Source organism: Protopterus annectens, chromosome 3.part0 (genome assembly GCF_019279795.1).
Source record: "Protopterus annectens isolate FY-2018-M chromosome 3.part0, PAN1.0, whole genome shotgun sequence".
Lineage (NCBI taxonomy): Eukaryota > Metazoa > Chordata > Ceratodontiformes > Protopteridae > Protopterus > Protopterus annectens.
The window spans coordinates 1,026,451,619-1,026,470,046 of NC_056731.1; the positions used below are offsets into that span (position 1 = coordinate 1,026,451,619).

The following is an 18,428-nucleotide window of genomic DNA, read 5'->3' on the forward strand; positions in this document are numbered from 1 at the left end:
CCCCCCATTTTGTCAGGCTTTGTCCAAATTTCTTGCAGAAAGAGGTTGAGAGGTATGCTAAATGGACAACTTGGGTGATGATCAAAGCATGGCCAACAACATTGTGCAGGATCTGAGAAAAAAATCTGTACTATAACAGGAAAAGCAAACAATATATACATTACAGAAATATCAGATTCTAATATTTGCACCTCTGAAGATAGAAGTGGAGGGAATTAAACAGACATTTTTCAGCACTTAAAAGGAAATAAACAAACGCTGGAAAGGTAGCTTTTTTAGGAAAAAAATACATTAATATATACAAAAGAACAAGTGATGCAGTTTTTAACATGGGGAGGGAAGCAATTCAGTACTTGAAAATGTTGATTCCCAGCAACTGCAAAATTTCATATTGTTAAACATCTATGACCCCACCTCCACAAAGGTGCAGCCACTACTGAAATAGTTTATATAATAGTAGAGAGTATTGGAGCAAGCCCCACAAGGGGGTTATGGTGGGTGCAGCTCTCTTACCAAAATGCATAAAAATAACCAATTTCTTGCTTAGTGGGAGAGTATGATTCCCTATTAGATCTTTGAACACTTAGGTTGTCGACCACTGTTTCGTCGATACCTAAATGTCAAAGTCTATTAAACACGACAGGCCAATTACGGGATTTGTTTCCCTGGAAGAGCCTGGTTAACATTACAAAAGATGCCTGAGTGCAGATGATTATTTCCAGAAGTTATATTATTCCATTTTCCCTACCCCTACCTTCAACAGAATTCCTAGTGTACCACCCAGTCAGAGGAAAGCAGCAGCTCTAGAAATAAAAAACTGCTAGGAAAAAGTCAACCAAGAGGTCACCCCAGACTAGAAAGAGTCTGAAACTTCATATGATCTAAATTTCATTTGACTGAAAGTCATTTGATTGGGACCATAATACCGAAATTTCAAAATACTGAAAACTCACTTGACTGAAACTCATAAGACTGAAAACTTACAATTCTAAATTTCAACATAGTAGTGGTAGCTTGTAGACTACTGTAAAGTAAGTGAAAGGTATATGCCCTTTTCCCCACTATAGTGCGATCCTGGAGTTAATATATATATAGTTGGGGGGGTTACAGCCCCCCATTGGAAGGGTGTGGGGATCATAGCCCCCCACTTAGTTTGGTTTTATCACCAAACAAAAATAAAAAATGGTTCACAGATAGAATGAGTGTCATGTCCCAACAATAATTAATCAGCAAGTTCACTTTATTTAAGGTTAAGCGCTTTCATCTACAGATCGTAGAGTTCATCCTGAAATCTGAAATATGGTAACAATATGCAACTGTATCATTGTGCAATACATGTTACCTGTGCAACTGCAGCACTTTCAGATATAGTAACTAAATACAAGCAATAATGCCACACAGAGTGGTGGGTGTTGTGTAGATAATGCATGCCCTGGAGAGGGTTATTAACACAAAAACACACATCCTGGAGGACATTATTGCACATAGAGAATGGGCTATCTGTTGAACTGTTGTGTATCTGTTTGTTGTTGTTTATTTTACTATATATTCTTTTATTTTTTATGTAAAATGGTTCATCTGGCTAATGTTCCAAACTTGCTGTAGTATATGTAATTGTCATTGGAGGAAGTATTTACATCCAAAATATAACTTTGGTAAGTTTTTAATGTCTACACAAACACATAGACACACACACACACACACACACACACACACACACACACACACACACACACACACACACATACACACACACATTCAAAGGCACAGATAGATATACAAACATATAAATAGAAACACACATTCAGAAATACAGACAGACTCACACACACAAGCAAAGAAACAAACACACAAATACAGGCATGCATAAACAAACAGAAACATACACACCAATTACAACCAATTTCAACCTCATTCTTTTCATTCCTTCCATTTACTTCCCTGATTTTTAAAAGTATTGTTGCTTTTTACCCATAAAACACAGAGGCTTAAACTCAGTCATTAATGCCAGACATTAAGAGTTTCATACTTGTTAATGTTTAATGAAAATGTGTTGATGGATTACTTACTTTTGCAATCTGTGCTCAATCTCTCTCAGTTTCTCACTATCTTACTTCTGCTTTTCTGCACACAAGCACACACACTGTCACATATGAAAAAAACAGAAACATACATACATTCACAGATGTACACAAACACACAACACACACACAAACATGCTTTTTTCCTAATTTTTTTATTTTCTTTTGGCTTCAATTTTACAATCGCTGAACAACATGGCTTATTGTTAGTAAAAAATGGTGGCCATTATATTTAAACTGGCCGAGCTTAGTGGCAACATTTACTTTGCGGCCATAAAGCAACAGACTTGTTTTCCGGTGGGCATTACCTGTATATTAACACCGTCCTAGAGAACATTTGTTCTCCAGTCAGGTAGGTGATGTAGAGGTCATCCATTCTTTAAGCAACTATAACACTGTACATATGTGGCAACTATATGCAGTTGTAGCACTGTGTATGCATGCTAACTATATCCAACTACAGCATTGTACATACATGGTAACTATATCCTCCTGCAGCTCTGTACATACATACATGGTAACTAGCACTGCACATACATGTTAACAATAAGCTATAACACTGTGCATATGTGATAACTATATGAAGCTGTAGCTGTGTGCATACATAATTATATGCAACTGTAGCAATGTACATAAATTGTAACAATATGTAACTTCAGAACAGTACAGACTTAATAAATATATTAAATTATATTTCTCTACAAAAGAGTACCCAAAAATAGCATCAGAAGCCATAGTGTTTCCACTCTCCATTCTAATCAAAGGACCAATAAAAGAAAACAATGTCCCTAATATCTGGAAAATATCATACATCATACCTCTCCATAAAGGTGGAAACTCTACTGACCTAACCAGCCATCATGCCACCATTAAGATCCTAGAATAATGCACATACTAATTAATCAAATACTTCACTGACCAGAACCTCCTTCTCTCACTCAGTATGGCTTTTGACCTTATCATAATGCTACAGCTATCCTCCTCAGCTTTAGCAGTGCCATAAAGAACTGCAAAACTAGTCTCAACTATCTTCCTTGACCTATTGAAAGCATTTGATAATGTTTTGCACCAAAAACTTCTTCATGAACTTGCTTCCTTAGGTCTCACTGTTCTAACGCTAAAGTTGTTTTACTGCTACCTGGGTAATAGGAGACATGTGACTAAATGGCACCAAGACTACTACGATATCCTACTAGTCTCAGTCAGTTCTAGGGCTCCTTCTCTTTAATATCCTATTAACAATCTACATTCTTTCTACAATATGCAGATGATGCTACACTCATCTGTTTTGCTCAGATGCTATCCTCCCTGCAAAATGCCACTCAACAAGCCTTTTATCTACCAAATCCTGGCTAGACACTTCAGACCTACTCGTAAACCCCAAAAAGACAAAGCTAATGCTATTTCCCCTAAAATCCTCTAAAAACTACTTAGAACAAAATCATTCATTTCACAGTCTATCATCTAATAAAAAAGTTGAATGTGTTTCTCAGTTCAAATTCCTTGGAATATTAATGGATGAGCATCTCAAATATGATCACCACCTCCTCCAACTCATCAAAAAAAAAAAAAAAACTAGAAACTAAGCTCCCTCTATAGGGTGAAAAATGTTCTCACTGACCATTCTAGAAGATCAATAGCAAAAATGCACCTACTCCCATCATTACATTATGCAAGACCTACCTTTACTAATCTCAATTTTATCCTAAAAAGCAAACTGGAAACGGCCTATAATAGAATTGTCAAATTTGCTGTAAATTGCCCTCACAAGACTCACGATTACATACCCCTAAAAGATTTTTTAACTGGCTTGAACTTTTACAACCTTAACTACTCACAACTCACTATAGCCCACAAACAATATACCGCCCTGAAAAATGTCCATCTCTAATAGGCCCAGTGCAATTTTATAGTTCTGTCAGATCCAGCAACAAAACACAATTCTCTGTCACAAAATCAAATAATTCTGCTGGTGACTCACTTTATTCTCATGATGTTACAAAATTCTGGAATTCTATGTCCTTAGAACTAAAACAAACGAACAAAAACTAAATCTCTTTAAGGCATCACTGAAAAAAGCACTAGACGACTGACTGTTTTCATGCACTCCTCCAGGATAGTATATACATAATATTCGTAAATACTTTTCCTCTCTCACATAGACCTACTTTCCGCCTCCTAACTCATATGCATTCATCGTTTCCCTCCATTCCTAGTTCAGCTAACATCTCAGTCTCCATATCTTTTGTCTAATGTTCTACTGCATACTAATATTCTTTATAAAAAAGAAACACATTACTAACATCCAAAACTATAACCTCCTCTATAAACTCTGTCCTGGCTACCTACCTTACTTCTGTACAACTCCTATTTTACTAGAGTTAAATGGCATACCCCCCTAACAATTTCTAAAATATCTCTAAACATATCTCCCTTTTTAGTAAATGTACATATTCGATTTCTATACATACAGTGCTTTACATTTCAACTGTAAATCCATACAAACATACTATGCATATACAATTCAGAGTTTAAAATGCCACAGTGTTTTAATTTATGAATGGAAAATTAATATGTTCAATATTTTTGTATTTGTAAAAATTATACAGCTTTTATCTATCTTACTCAATGTATATAAATATGTATATGTAATCCTCTCTTTACTTTGTATCTGTAACAACTGTGGCACTTTTCTCTGTGGGCCATCTCTGAAAATAGGATCAACCCCAGTCAGATTTTCCCAGAAAACAAAGATAGATAAAACAAAATGCAGTAGCTATTCTCTACTTTTGCTATGTCAGTAGATTGTAATTATTTTCAACTGCAGCATTGTGCATATGTGGTAACTATATGCTGTTGCCAAAATTCTAAATATATGATACTTCATTCAGCTGATAACAGGAAGGTCATAAGGAAAGGCTAGAGGTCGAATAGAGAGATGATGAAATCAGCAAGAAAAGGAAATTAGTATTGCTGGAACTGAAGTCATCCTCAAGTTTTGGTGATTATCTTCAAATGGTGGACCCTGTTTTCACAAGATCTCACTAAGACTACACTAATATATAGACTATATTTTATAGAGCATATATTATGGAAAGAGGTTACTTAAAAGATAAAAAAGACAACTAGGTGCACAAGTCCCAGGACTGGTGCCAAGACTGGAAAAAATGACAGTATAGAATCCTCAAGACACAGAAACATTCCCACAATAGGCTTAAGCCAGGTTCAGGTGGAGGATGGCCCTCCTGTTGTAGAAGGAAGTAGAAGTCCACAAAAATCACAAAAACAAGCAGGCCATTAAAGAGTCATAAATATGATAGAGCTGATTCTTTAGGATAAGAAAGAAATTATGTACTGTTACTATTACACAAGAAGCCCAGAATTTCCAGATAGAATATGTTCAAAAGATTAAGACAGGAATTACAGGAAAGAAAAATACTTTCACAAGAAAAACTGTAAAAAGCTTCAAATAAAAAGTTACGTTAATTAGTACAACAGATCCACGAAAAGTATTACATAGACAAAGAAACGTTGGGTTGCCTGGAAAAAGAAGTGACAGAAAAAGTGTAAAAATATTAAAAACAAAACCCAGACATTTTTTAAAAGGTATAAAAAAGAAATATGGACAAGGGAAAGAAAAAGAGATCTAATATGGTGCAATATGTATGCAAAGCAGAAAGCCAAACTAATCAATACAAAAAAAACAGCTCCAAAGATATTTGAAGAGAAATACAGGCAAAGGCAGCCAGATATGGATTAGTAAGGTATACGTTAAACAAATATAAACTGATGTTATGGAATATCTGAAAAGTGAAAGATTTAGTGTAGATAGTCTAACACGGGTTATGTCACAGCATGATAGAACAATGAATCCCCAAACTAAGGAGAAACTGGTGGAGCAAGAGACATGTGAAGAAAAGGTATGGACATGGGAAAGAAGAAAAGACTTGACATGGTGCAATAGTTATACAAAGGAGAAAGCAAAACTAATCAATAAATAAAATCACCAAAGATATTTGAAGAGAAATACAAGCAAAGGCATCCATATGGAGAAAATTTCACAATTTCAAAAAATAAGAAAACAAAGTGGGAAAGAAAAAAGAGGATTAGTAATGGAGAAGTTAAAGAAATAGAAACTGAAGTCATGGATTACTTGTAAAGTGAAGGATTTAGTGTAGAAAATCCAGCTCAGGTAATGTCATAGCATGATGGAACAATGAGTCCCTAAATTATGGAGAAACAGGTGTAACAGGAAGATCTGATCACTTGCCACATGATGATACTCTGGAGCCTTCAGTAGGAAACCAGAAGTTCAGTTGGAGTTGCACAGCAAGGGAAGGAACAGGAAACAGTGGCAACTCTGATGCACACAATGTTGTGGAGTGATGGGCAGATGAGATCCGATATGAAGGAGTACTGGATGAAACAAAATGCAGCTGAAGAGGATATGTAACAGGAAGACATTCTGAAACTTTATGTAGAATGTCTGCAGGAAAAAGAGAGCAAAGAATGTGCCCTCCGTTTAGAAGAAAATGATCTAAGGGAAGAGTTGCTTTATTTAATAGAGACGGATAGATATGTTAAGATCAATGAAAGAAATAGATTACAGAAAGTAAATAAGTCCCAAAATGTTAGAAGTCTGATAAAACAGATGAACAAAGTAATCAAGACTATTAACAGAAATTCATGTGATACAACTGATGTAAATAGGACATATTACTGTGCAGCTAAACTAATACCAGATAAAGTCTTACCACAAACATACATAGCAGTAAGGGAAAGGAAAGGGAGAAATAAAATGTCATGTAAACATCGAATAGAGAAAACTGTAAAGCAATTAAGACAAGAAATGACACTGTTAGAAGAGTATAGAAGAAGGATCAGATCAACAAAAAATACTTAGAAAGACAGATGTGATAAAAGCAATGGACAGTATCAGAGTAGACCAGGATCCATCATACACTATTGCAAATAATGAATTAAAGATATCAGCCCAGGCAGAAAATAATAAGGAAATGTACAAAAAAAAAAGTCATTGATGACCCAAAAATGTTTTATATTGAACTGGAAAAACAAAGCAAAATGAATAGAAACACCACCAAAAAGAAAAAACAGACACATTTTGGAGAAATATCTATGAAGACCAGGGGCATAAAACAAAAAGAAAAGAAAAAAAATAAAAACAAAAACGCATCACAGAAAATCGTGCATGCACACTCATGGCATTTCCAATATCCGGACTGCTGGTGAACCAGTCTGGAGCATCTGCACAAAATCCAGACTGTCTCACCAGCAGTCCGGATTAGGAAGACAAGCATTCAGCGGCATATCCCAGAAGTCTATGTAGTTACAACTGCATATACTGGAAGGGGATCGGACTGCAACGTCTGCAGGCTGGGTAGCACCCAGCTTGCTCTCGTGGGAAGAACTTGCTCAGCGCAGGCATTTGGATGTTATGGACGTTTGGTGGAATTGCAGGAAGGAATAACTCAGTGCAGGCTTTTACAGAAGAACTGCAGGAAGGAATATGTGGGTTTACTGACTTTAAGGTATGGAACTGTGTGTGTGTGTGTGTGTGTGTGGGTGTGTGTGTGTGTGTGTGTGTGTGTGTGTGTGTGTGTGTGTGGGTGTGTGTGTGTGTGGGTGTGTGTGCGCGCGCACACGCTTGTCAAATCACTCAGTACACTGAAAGATGATGAACACGAATGTTTTGTATGCAAATGTTATGCAAAAAAGTGACCAAGTACTAAACAGTTATATTAGACAAATTGGCTTTATGATAATCTCATTTAATAAAGTGGGCCTAATGAAAGGACTGATAGCTGACTGCTTCTCCTCTGAACAGGCATTAGACATGTGCTGTTTTAGTACCCTTTAAATCATCTGTGGTGTGTACTGTAAAGTTTTCAGATTTAAAATCTTCATTATGTAAGTATTTTTATATCATTTTAATACATTTTTTTTTTTTTTTTTTTGCATTTGTTGATAAGAGTGCTGGAAAAGTCTAAGTTAACATTACATGTATATAGTATGCTTGTTTCAAGAAATTTATTGTTCATCCATGATGTTTGTCTTCAGTACCTGGCCACATGTATGTTACTGGCTGTTAATGACACACAGTATGCAGGAACTGTCCTTTACATTTTCATGATATTGGCATTTTGTGGGGCTAATTATTTATTTGATCCAGGACTTTGAATATTTACTACATATTTAACACTCCAGAAGTAACAACTTGAAAACTGTACATAGATTTTTTTTTTATTATGCAACTTCTTTTTCTGATAAGACCCTGATGACTGTGTGTGTGTGTCTGTGTGTGTGTGTGTGTGTGTGTGTGTGTGTGTGTGTGTGTGTGTGTGTGTGTGTGTGTGTGTGTGTGTGTGTGTGTGTGTAATGCCCCAGTTTCTATATGGTGGTGGGTAGAGAATCAGGCTTGAACCCTGTACCTTGGGCCCAGGTGTTAAGAGCCTGAATTCCCTACCTGCCACCATTTGTAAAAAAATTGCAGATTGTTGCCTCATATTTGTTCTGATCTGTTCCTCATAAAATCTGTGGTTTCTGCATTTTTGTCTTTACATAGTCAGTAGTGCAGTGGTGCAATGGTAGCATTGTTACCTGACAGCTACAGATTCTCTAGTTTGATTCTTGGCTGGGTTGCCTTGTGTGTGGAGTCTGCATGTCCTCCCTGTATTTGTGTGAGTTTCCTCTGGGTACTCTGGTGTCCTCCGAACTTACAAAGACATGTGTCTGGAGTGTTTCTCTCTGGGCCTCTGCTGAAAATTGGCTTTTGTTCCAAGTCAGACTTTCCAGGTTAACAAATGTGAAAATAAATAAAAATGACAAACATTTGAATTTCAGACTTCATATTCTTCTGAAAGTACATGGTAACACAAAACCTTTTATTCTAACAATTTTCTAAGTTTATAAGATGGATATTTGAAATGTTTTCCTATTTTTTGGACTATATTCCCCCATTATTGACTTCATCCAGGTTTTTTTGCTAAGGTTGAGAGCTATGGTAAGAACTGAATTCACTGAATATGTTTGGGGGCTGTATTCCCCCATTACTGGCTTTGTCCAGGTATTTTTTGCTCAGAGGTTGAGAGATATGGTGAGAACTGAATTCACTGAATATGTTTGGGGGCTGTATTCCCCTATTATTGGCTTTGTTCAGGTGTTTTTTGCTAAGAGGTTGACAGCTATGGTGAGAACTGAATTCACTAAATGGTAGCCATTTAAGTTTTAGTCTTCTTCTCTTTCACAAAACAGCTGATTTGGCATAGTGGTATGTTGCTCGAACTGTTTTGCACAGGGTCCTGGGTTCATGACTTGGCAGTGAAATGTATGGTGGTAACTCATCATTTTATTCTAGCAACTTTCCAACATTATACAAGCAATGTTTAAAATGTGTCCCTGGTTTCTGGGCTTTTGTCTCCCCCCCCCCCCCAATAAATTTTGGCTTTTTCCAGATTTCTTGTGCTGCAAAGTTCAGAGATACAGCTGAGTGTTGAGCAGATTTTACAAGGATCTGAGAGCTGCAGGGGAGCAAAAGTTTAGTGCTGCTTATGCTGAGTCTGATTGTATTGTTAATAGCACAACAGGTAATGTACTTGCCTTTGATGCAGAAGGCTGTGGGTTCTACTCCCACAGTAGGTAGATGCATTGCTGATACTGTACTGTGTTGCAAAGAGGGTGGATGCTGCAGCCTTTTTGGCGAAGATTCCTAGTAACTATGAACCTGCTATCAGTTTGCCATCAATTCCCTATTGCAATATTACTAGCTTATCATTTTTTAGTGTAACATACGCAATTTATTCCTCAAGGACAACAGGCACTTTATTTGTACATGAAACAATGAAATATAAAGTTGTTTGCTAGCAGCAACCTCTTTATTAGTTACAGATCTCTTTAATGTGGACTTATTTAGATGACTTTTACTTCTACAGAGATTGTGCATATTTACTGATACTGCTGGACTGTAGAAGTTTGAGTAGACTTTTATGATGGAAATGTTCTGAATTGGGCAGTTTTGTCATTATTGGTGCATGCATATTGTTTCATTGTTTACTGGAAAAATGTTCAAAACAATAAATTTAAAACACTGTCTAAAACTGTACTGTATTGTACAAGGAATATAAGTTAATACAATCAGGAAGGTGTATCAAAAAGCATGTGTATGTTTCATGTGCAAGGGGCCTGTGATTTGAAAACATCCCAAAGTTAATCTTTATCTGTCACTGGCAAAATGTATTTTCTTTGAATGTGGGTTTCAATGCTCTTTCAATGAATGTGAGTTTCAAGGGCAGAGAAGTTTTAATGCTAAGTCTGTTTTCATTGTGAGACTGCATTGCTTTGTTTAGCAGATATCTATTAGTGTTTGTGCTGTAAAATACAAAATAAAACTTTCAAATGAAGTCCAAATCATTGCAGAAGTAAAGCAGTATGCACATTAGTGTTTATGGTAAATGGGGGTGAAATAGCCAGGTAATGGTTAATTGGAATGGCTGCAGGGGGGAGGCTCCATTCGACCATGATTTTGTGAGGGAGAAGGGCGGAAAATTCAAAGACAGCCCCAGCTGAACTATACCTCTCAGCGGCCCAGATTTTTGCAGAATGAATAGGTTTTTGCTTCTTATTTTTGGTTTGTTCCTCATAAAATTTGTGGTTTTCTGGCAAATCATTTAGGAATTAAGTCACTAAATAATGACAGATACTGAGTTTCAGACTTTATAACCTTCAGAAAAATGCATGCTAAAGCAAGACCTGTTATTCTATCAACTGTCTCAGTTTATACAAGAGCAATTTGTAGTACTGTTTATATGTTCCCCCAATATATTTGGCCTTGTCCAGATTTCCTGTATTAACAGGTTGAGAGGTATATCCAAACCTCTCAACTGTCCCTGGTTTTGGCTAAAAATGTTGCTCTTCCCCTAATAATCCCTCCGCAAAATGGCAATTTTGGAAGAAAATGTGGAGGGTTTACAATTAATAAATAACTGTAATAATCAGAGTTACAGATTACTTTTATTTCAGAAATGCATGTAGATTCTTTTATTTTGTCAGCTGCTCTGGTTAGCAGTACTAATATTAAAAAAGTGTCCCTTCTTTGACAGGTTCCCAGCTGTATTGTGTGGCTATTTTATATTTTTGCATCACATTTTTGGTCCATTTTTCATAAAATTGTGTTTTTTGGCAAATTAGTGGCAAATCATTAAAGACTGAAGTTAGAAAATAATGACAGACATTTGAGTTTCAGATTTCATACCCTTCAGAAAATTCATACTAATGCAAGACCTAATATTCTATTATCTTTCTAAGTTTATAAGAGCAATATTTAAAAATTGTCCTTATTTTTGGGCCTTTGTCCCACTTCTTTGTATGGCTTTGTCCAGATTTCTTGCTCTGAGGTTGAGAGGTATGACAAATGTGTCAGGGCCATCACAGTCAGCCAGGGACATTTCAAATTGGGACATACTTGTTGCACCCCACTCCCCCATGTAGTGACTCTGGATGTGGCCAAGCATGGCAAGGAGCAGTTATGCAGTGTTAATGTGCAGATTATCCCCCATCCAAGGTAGACACAAGTACTACAGTGGCTTTTCATCTGTCCTTGATTTTTCAGAATGTTCAGGTTTCTGTCATATTTTTATACTGTTGATTTATGCTTATTATTATTCAGAAAGTGCCTGTTGCTCTGTGTTTAAGTAGCAATGCTTTAATGACCATCAAGTAATCTTGTCTGAGATTGTAAGATGCAAGTAAGCTTTAATAAGCATACTGTTAAAGAACTGCCAACATTGCTGTTTTAACTTACAGTTTTGGTGTGATTGACTGTTCCCAAAATGTACTGAATCAGTTGGACAGAAAAACAAAAAAAATGCTTCACACTTATCAAATGATATATAAAAATCAGTGTATACCAAGATTATATATTCCATGCTCTGAAGGATGTATGGGGCTCCTCGAAATTGATTACATGTATAGATCTGCAGTCGTGGGACTGCATACATATCTGTTAACCTCATGAGAACCAAACATACTGAAGGTTTTACAGCATGAGGAGTGGAAGTCTAAGGTGGTTTCTCTGCTTAGTTTAGCAGAAGCATTCAGGTGGAATGTGGGAATGGAAATCAAACCAGAAGTAGACAAAAATCAGACAGCAACTAAATGTGCCAAAAAAAAAGAATATAAGTAGAAGGATCAGATGAAAATAAAATAAATGTGGAAAAGCCATAGATATACTGGCAAGTAAAGAGATTTCCTGGAACAACCTCATGCTGATCAGAATTTGACACAGGAAAGGTTAAGGAGAGATGACATGAAACCAAAGGATGAAAGATTAATAACAGCAGCCCAAGATAGTGGACCACGTTCATGTTGGTTTACAAAGTCCATTGAACATGTGAGAGAAATAGACAAATGTAGGTTTTGTAGAAAAAACTTGGAAACAGTCACACACCTTGTTGCTGGGTGTGACATACTCATGGCAGAAGACCTGTACACAGAAAGGCACAATAATGTGTTGAGACTGTTGCACTGGGAATTGGGCAAACACCGTATAAAAGTAGCTGAGAGGTATTGGTAACATGAACCACAAAGCATTATACAGAATGATGAAGTATATATGACATGGGATCACCTATTACCAACTATTCAAAAAGGAGATGTGAGAAAACCAGATATTGTAATCCATGAAAAAAAGACAAAAGTATCATTGATTATTGAAATTTCTACACCTAGTGATTACAGTGTTTTGTGTGCAGAGAGACACACGTTCATAACATATCAAAATTTGCAGGCAGAAATGAGAATGTTGTGGAAGAAAGATATCCAGACAGTTCAGAAGTAGTAGGAGCAATGAGTCTAATAAAAAATAATTTACGGTTGTATTTAGATATGCTACCAATACATTTAACTCTATATGAACTGCAGGAGTCATTTCTGGGTACATTGCAGATGCTGCAAAGAACACTTTCGTCTAATATCAAAAATTCGAATAATACTAATTTCATGAACTTTAATCATACCCTGACTTAGGAATGCAGTCCATTCCCATCATGATATTAGAAACTGAAAAGACTTGGAGAAATTAAACCAACAGAAAACATATCAAACTCAAAGTGAGATACAGTAAGAATAACAGAAGGGAATCCAAATTCCTACAAGGGTCTGCTCCCATGTCTACTGTTAGGCTGACTATATCTTATAATGGTACAATCAGGGGAAAACTCCTTTAGCAGAAGTACAACAAATGAGACTAATGCCAAGACGTCTGTAAGAACCAAACAGGGTGGATAAGGCAGGATCCCCTACAGCACTGCCCTAATAAATATTCCCTGTTTCTAGACTGTACATCTAGTTTCTAAGGTTCAGTGAAGATGTGGATGGAGCTTCACATATGTCCTGGGGAGACCCATTCTTAAAATAAACAGCACAAGTGGCAACAATCTTATTAGACTGCACCTGCTGCTGCTTTCAGGGAATACCTCTCAACTGTTCAGATGTTCGCAGAATGTTCAGATTTTTGGCCTATTCCTCATAAAATTTGTGGTTTTCTGACAAATCACTGGGATGATCGTAGGACTGAAGTCACTAAATAATGATGTACATTTGAGTTTCCAACATCAAAACCTTCAGAAAATATATGCTAAAACAAACTCTTTTACTCTAGTAACTTTCTAAGTTTATAACAGGAATATTTAAAATATGTCCCTATTTTTGGGCCTTTGTCCCTACATTTTGTCAGGCTTTGTCCAGATTTCTAGCACTAAGAATTTGAGAGGTATGTTTCAGCAGTGTTGTACTATATTTGTCATGACAGAAGGGAATACAATGGCAAATAGTCTGGAGAACAATCATTTAGGTCATATGAGCGCCCTATTTGTCTTTGAGAAGGAATTAATTTATGAGATTCCTTGGCATCTTTAGCATTGTCTGTGTAATACCCAAGTTGATTATGCACATTTAATGTGTATAACAGTCTTTCCACTCTTTCTTTGATGCTGGAACAAGTCTGGCTGTATGGAACAACAAAAATTACTTCAGGCATGTAAGATGGCTTAAGTCTCAGAACTACTATATCATCGTGAAAGGCTATATGGGGTTTATTTTATTTATTTATTCATTCATTTATTTATTTACAACTTGTTGACTGGGATAATGCACTGATCCACAGGAACCAGTATCAGACATAGTCTGACTACATAGCACAATGTTATAAACACTTACAGTCAATACAAAACAATATAGCTCACTATAGGTTTGATGAGCAACAAGGCATGTAGTTCAGAAATCCTCTCAGCACAGTCACTGACCCCAAGAACAGTACTGTCAATGAAGGAAACTTTAAATTCCAGGGAAAAATAATTCAAAGAGTGGCACTATAAGCTTTTTTACTATGGTGTTTAAACCATGGACAGAAAAAAAATGGATGTTAAAGTGATCTCCACTTAAGAAAGCTTAAACTGCAGGGCCCGTAGAGACCTGTGGGATAACACTGAAGCAGAAGAGACCTTAGGGAGATGCACTTTTATACATGGTTAAGACAACCTTGTCTTCCGCTTCTGTATCAAATAACCTAGTAGTTTTGAAGTTAAAATAATTTTTGTCAGCAGACTGACCAGTTGCCCAATACAACAATATTCTCTGCTTATCTAGATAAGATTCTCAAGTCAAAGGCTTCCTGGCTTCTCTCAGGATGTGAATTACTTCTGATGAACTGACTAAAATTTTAGTACAAGTCCATCAAGCATGACTGTTGTTGGGCCCAAGGACAGGCTGCAGTACTGCCTTGTTGCTGAAACATTTTAGAAAAGGAAAGATATATAGCAGAACAACATATCATGTCCATGAGCAGTGTATACCATCTACGTCTTGGTCATAGTGAAACTCTAAGATTTAAGTTTATCAAGTCAGTCCTGGCTTTCAGTAATAATTTGGAGAGCAGAACATAATATATGTAGTGTCCACAAGAAGAAAATTGAAAAAAAGGGATCCATCATACAGTCTGGAGTATGAGAGTGGAGAAGGAAATACTGAAAACTGAGCAATGTCTTCTGCTGCAGTCAGATAGACTGGGAGAAAGGGGTGGCACCCTGTCAAAAATCAGCTTGTCCAGTTGCCATTCATGAGTGCACGTTGCTGGCCTGCTCACATTCATGGAACCTACCTTGTAGATAAACCCTTTGCAGAATGATTATTTACCCATGATCATGTCTATATGGCTTCTGCCTGTCTCTCTGCATAGCAGTAAACATGAGTCCCTCTTAGTTTTTTGATGGACTATGTCATTTTTATGCTGTATGTGCTTATCTGAAGAGTAACAGCAGGATGATTTGTTTGATGTATCATCATAACTTAAATTAGAGCAGAGAGCTGAAAACAGGAGCGCTTTCTGAACATTTGGAACAGAAGGTCCTTGGATACTAGGCACCATATAGGTTTATAATAAGGAATCATTGTGCAGGCTTCTTTCAGGTATTTAATAATGTATATACCCTTAAAGAGTTCTACCTTTATGAAGAAAATCAATAAATGGAGTTCAGCTTAATGTGAACAAAACTCAGAGTGCTACGCCTAAATCGCAGCAATTGGCAAGTGACAGTTTTGTGACCAGTGAACTGGCTTATTTTTAATAAGTGCAAGGCTACATCCATGGCTGTGCAGTATTGACAGAGGTTCTGAGGTGTGTGCCCTGAGATACGCTTTGACAAAATTCAGTTACATAACCCTCACCCTCCGCAAAATAACCTGCAAATGGCTGCTGAGGTAGAGTGGAAATCATTTGACCTATAGTGGAAGGAATTAACTTTTCTGAGAGTATTCTGTAGTGCTGCTTCTTGTCCTGGTTTTGTCACTGAATGCTCTGTTGTTTTCCAAAGGCTTATTTATTTTAGGATATGTTCCTAGTATACAGAGGGACATAGATAAGAGACATTTCTTTTCTCTTTCTAGTCTGCTTAGTCCATTCTTAATAGTCTGGTCACTAAAGGTCTTGCCATTAATTGGGGCCTGAAAAATGTCAGTTTTGATATCTTTTGGAAATGGATGAAACCTCTCTTTATAGTAACGTGCAAGAGAAGACGATATTCCAAAAGCATCCATTACGTAATAGGTGCATTTTGTGACATGACAGTCTATCTTGTCTTCCATGGCAATCAGCTTCATTGCCCTTGTACTTCCTGCCTCAGTCATGTAATAACTGTATCTGTGATATCATCTACCAGTTCTAAAACAACCTCAGCCATGTAATAACTGTACCTGTGATATCCTCTACCAGTTCTAAAACAACCTCAGTCATGTAATAACTGTATCTGTGATATCCTGTACCAGTTCTAAAACAACCTCAGTCATGTAATAACTGTATCTGTGATATCCTCTACCAGTTCTAAAATAACCTCAGTCATGTAATAACTGCATCTGTGATATCCTCTACCAGTTCTAAAACAACCTCAGTCATGTAATAACTGTATATGTGATATCCTTACCAGTTCTAAAACAACCTCAGTCATGTAATAACTGTATCTGTGATATCCTTACCAGTTCTAAAACAACCTCAGTCATGTAATAACTGTATCTGTGATATCCTCTACCAGTTCTAAAACAAAAACAGAACTCTGACATTGGACAACGTGAGCTATGTAACTAACAAACCAAATCATCAGGAGGAAAAAGCAGTATACCTCATTACTAAATTTGTTCACCATTGTGTGTGTGTGTGTGTGTGTGTGTGTGTGTGTGTGTGTGTGTGTGTGTGTGTGTGTGTGTGTGTGTGTGTGTGTGTAAGAAGAAATGTGTGGCAACTGTTTCTGCCTTTTTTTTTTCTGGCATTTTGTGAATACAGAATCCATGGCCATTTTTAAAAAGTATTCCAGAAGCACTTAACAATCAGCTTGTTAGTGCCTCATATAATCAATGCTGTTGGATTTTTTCTGTTTTTGAATGTTATTGTGAACTAGTTAAGATTATGCATTAAAATAAGCATTATATTGGTAGAAAAAAAGGATATTGTATCTGGGTCTACAATCTGATTCATATAAAGTTCTTGCCTGTCAGGAATAGCTCTGTATTATCAGTCTGCTTTTAGAGGCATTAGGCTAAGTATCACCATCTCTGTCTAATTCAGGACATACTCCAGCAGGAGAAAATGTCTGAGAATACGGTTTCTGAGATGTTAGTAGTTTTTAATACCTGTTTGTTAAGGATTAAAAGCATTTTGCGTTACAACAAAAATAATAAATAAATAAATATATAAATGCTCATTCATACTAAAGGGAATCTTAAGTTTTGTTTTAACTGAAAGACAAAAGGAAAGAGGAAATATGATGAATGGTTGGGGTTTGAATCCCACTGCTGCCTTCAGATATGTCATGGAGTGGGGCAGAAGCCTTAAATGCTGCATTAGTGTTACCAATATGACAGCAAGAGTTACAGTGCCCAGAGAGCGAGCGATCCTGACATCTCATGGTGGAAGTGCACTAATGCTTATATTATGACACCAGTCAGCTCCAAATAAGCTGTACAGTGTCAGCTGCAGAACAAAGTGACAATCATGTAGAATTCTGTCCCCAGATATTTCAGAACCTACACCCAATCCATATAAAGTAGCAAACCCGCTCCATATAAAGCAGACAGTGTAATTTATGCACACCTTATTACTGTGCCATGTGTACTTAATAGGTTCATAGTTCATAGGTTCATAGGTTCATTCATAAGGCTATCTGCCTAGAGGGGCATATAGCCAGAGTGCCAGTGTGTGTGGCTTTCACCACCCCTTTGAGAATACTACTATACCCATTTGTTTGCTGTGCCTCCAGCAGCAGAGATGGGAGAGATGATTCCGGGGTAAACCCTCGATCTCCCATCCACTTCAGAGTTCTCTTGAACAACAGTCGAGTGGGAGGCTCTCTCTCTGGACTGGACTCTGTTTCTGTTCCATAGTGAGTCTCTCCATGAATCTGTCCTCCTCCCTCAGCATGTCTTTCTATTCCTATTTTGAGTTTTTTTCTCTTGCTTGCTCCGGCTCTTTGGGATTTGGATTTTGGATTTTTGAAGGTTGGACTGACACCCGGTTGGGGGTTGGCCTTGGCCTTGGCACAGACACAGACCTGAACAGGCGGTATAGTATGTGTAGAGGCTGGAGTTTGGAGTTTGTTCGGCATTTGAGGGGGTAATGACCTCTCCTGATCTGGATGTGAATCCCTTCATGATCAGGTGGGCAATGTAGAAGGTCTTCCTAACTACTGGCAATGTTGTTTTTCCCAAAGGGTTTGACTATACATTTTTTGGCATTTAAGGCTGCCATGGGCTCTGCACCAGTTTATCCATTTCTATAGACCTCTCTGA

The 18,428-nt window shown here is 37.1% G+C and overlaps 1 protein-coding gene across 2 annotated transcripts in view; it reads right to left on the bottom strand.

The window, feature by feature from the left end:
* The window catches only part of PIP5KL1 (phosphatidylinositol-4-phosphate 5-kinase like 1), an 823,238-nt gene that overhangs the window by 574,884 nt on the left and 229,926 nt on the right, over positions 1 to 18,428 (bottom strand). The window lies entirely within an intron of this gene.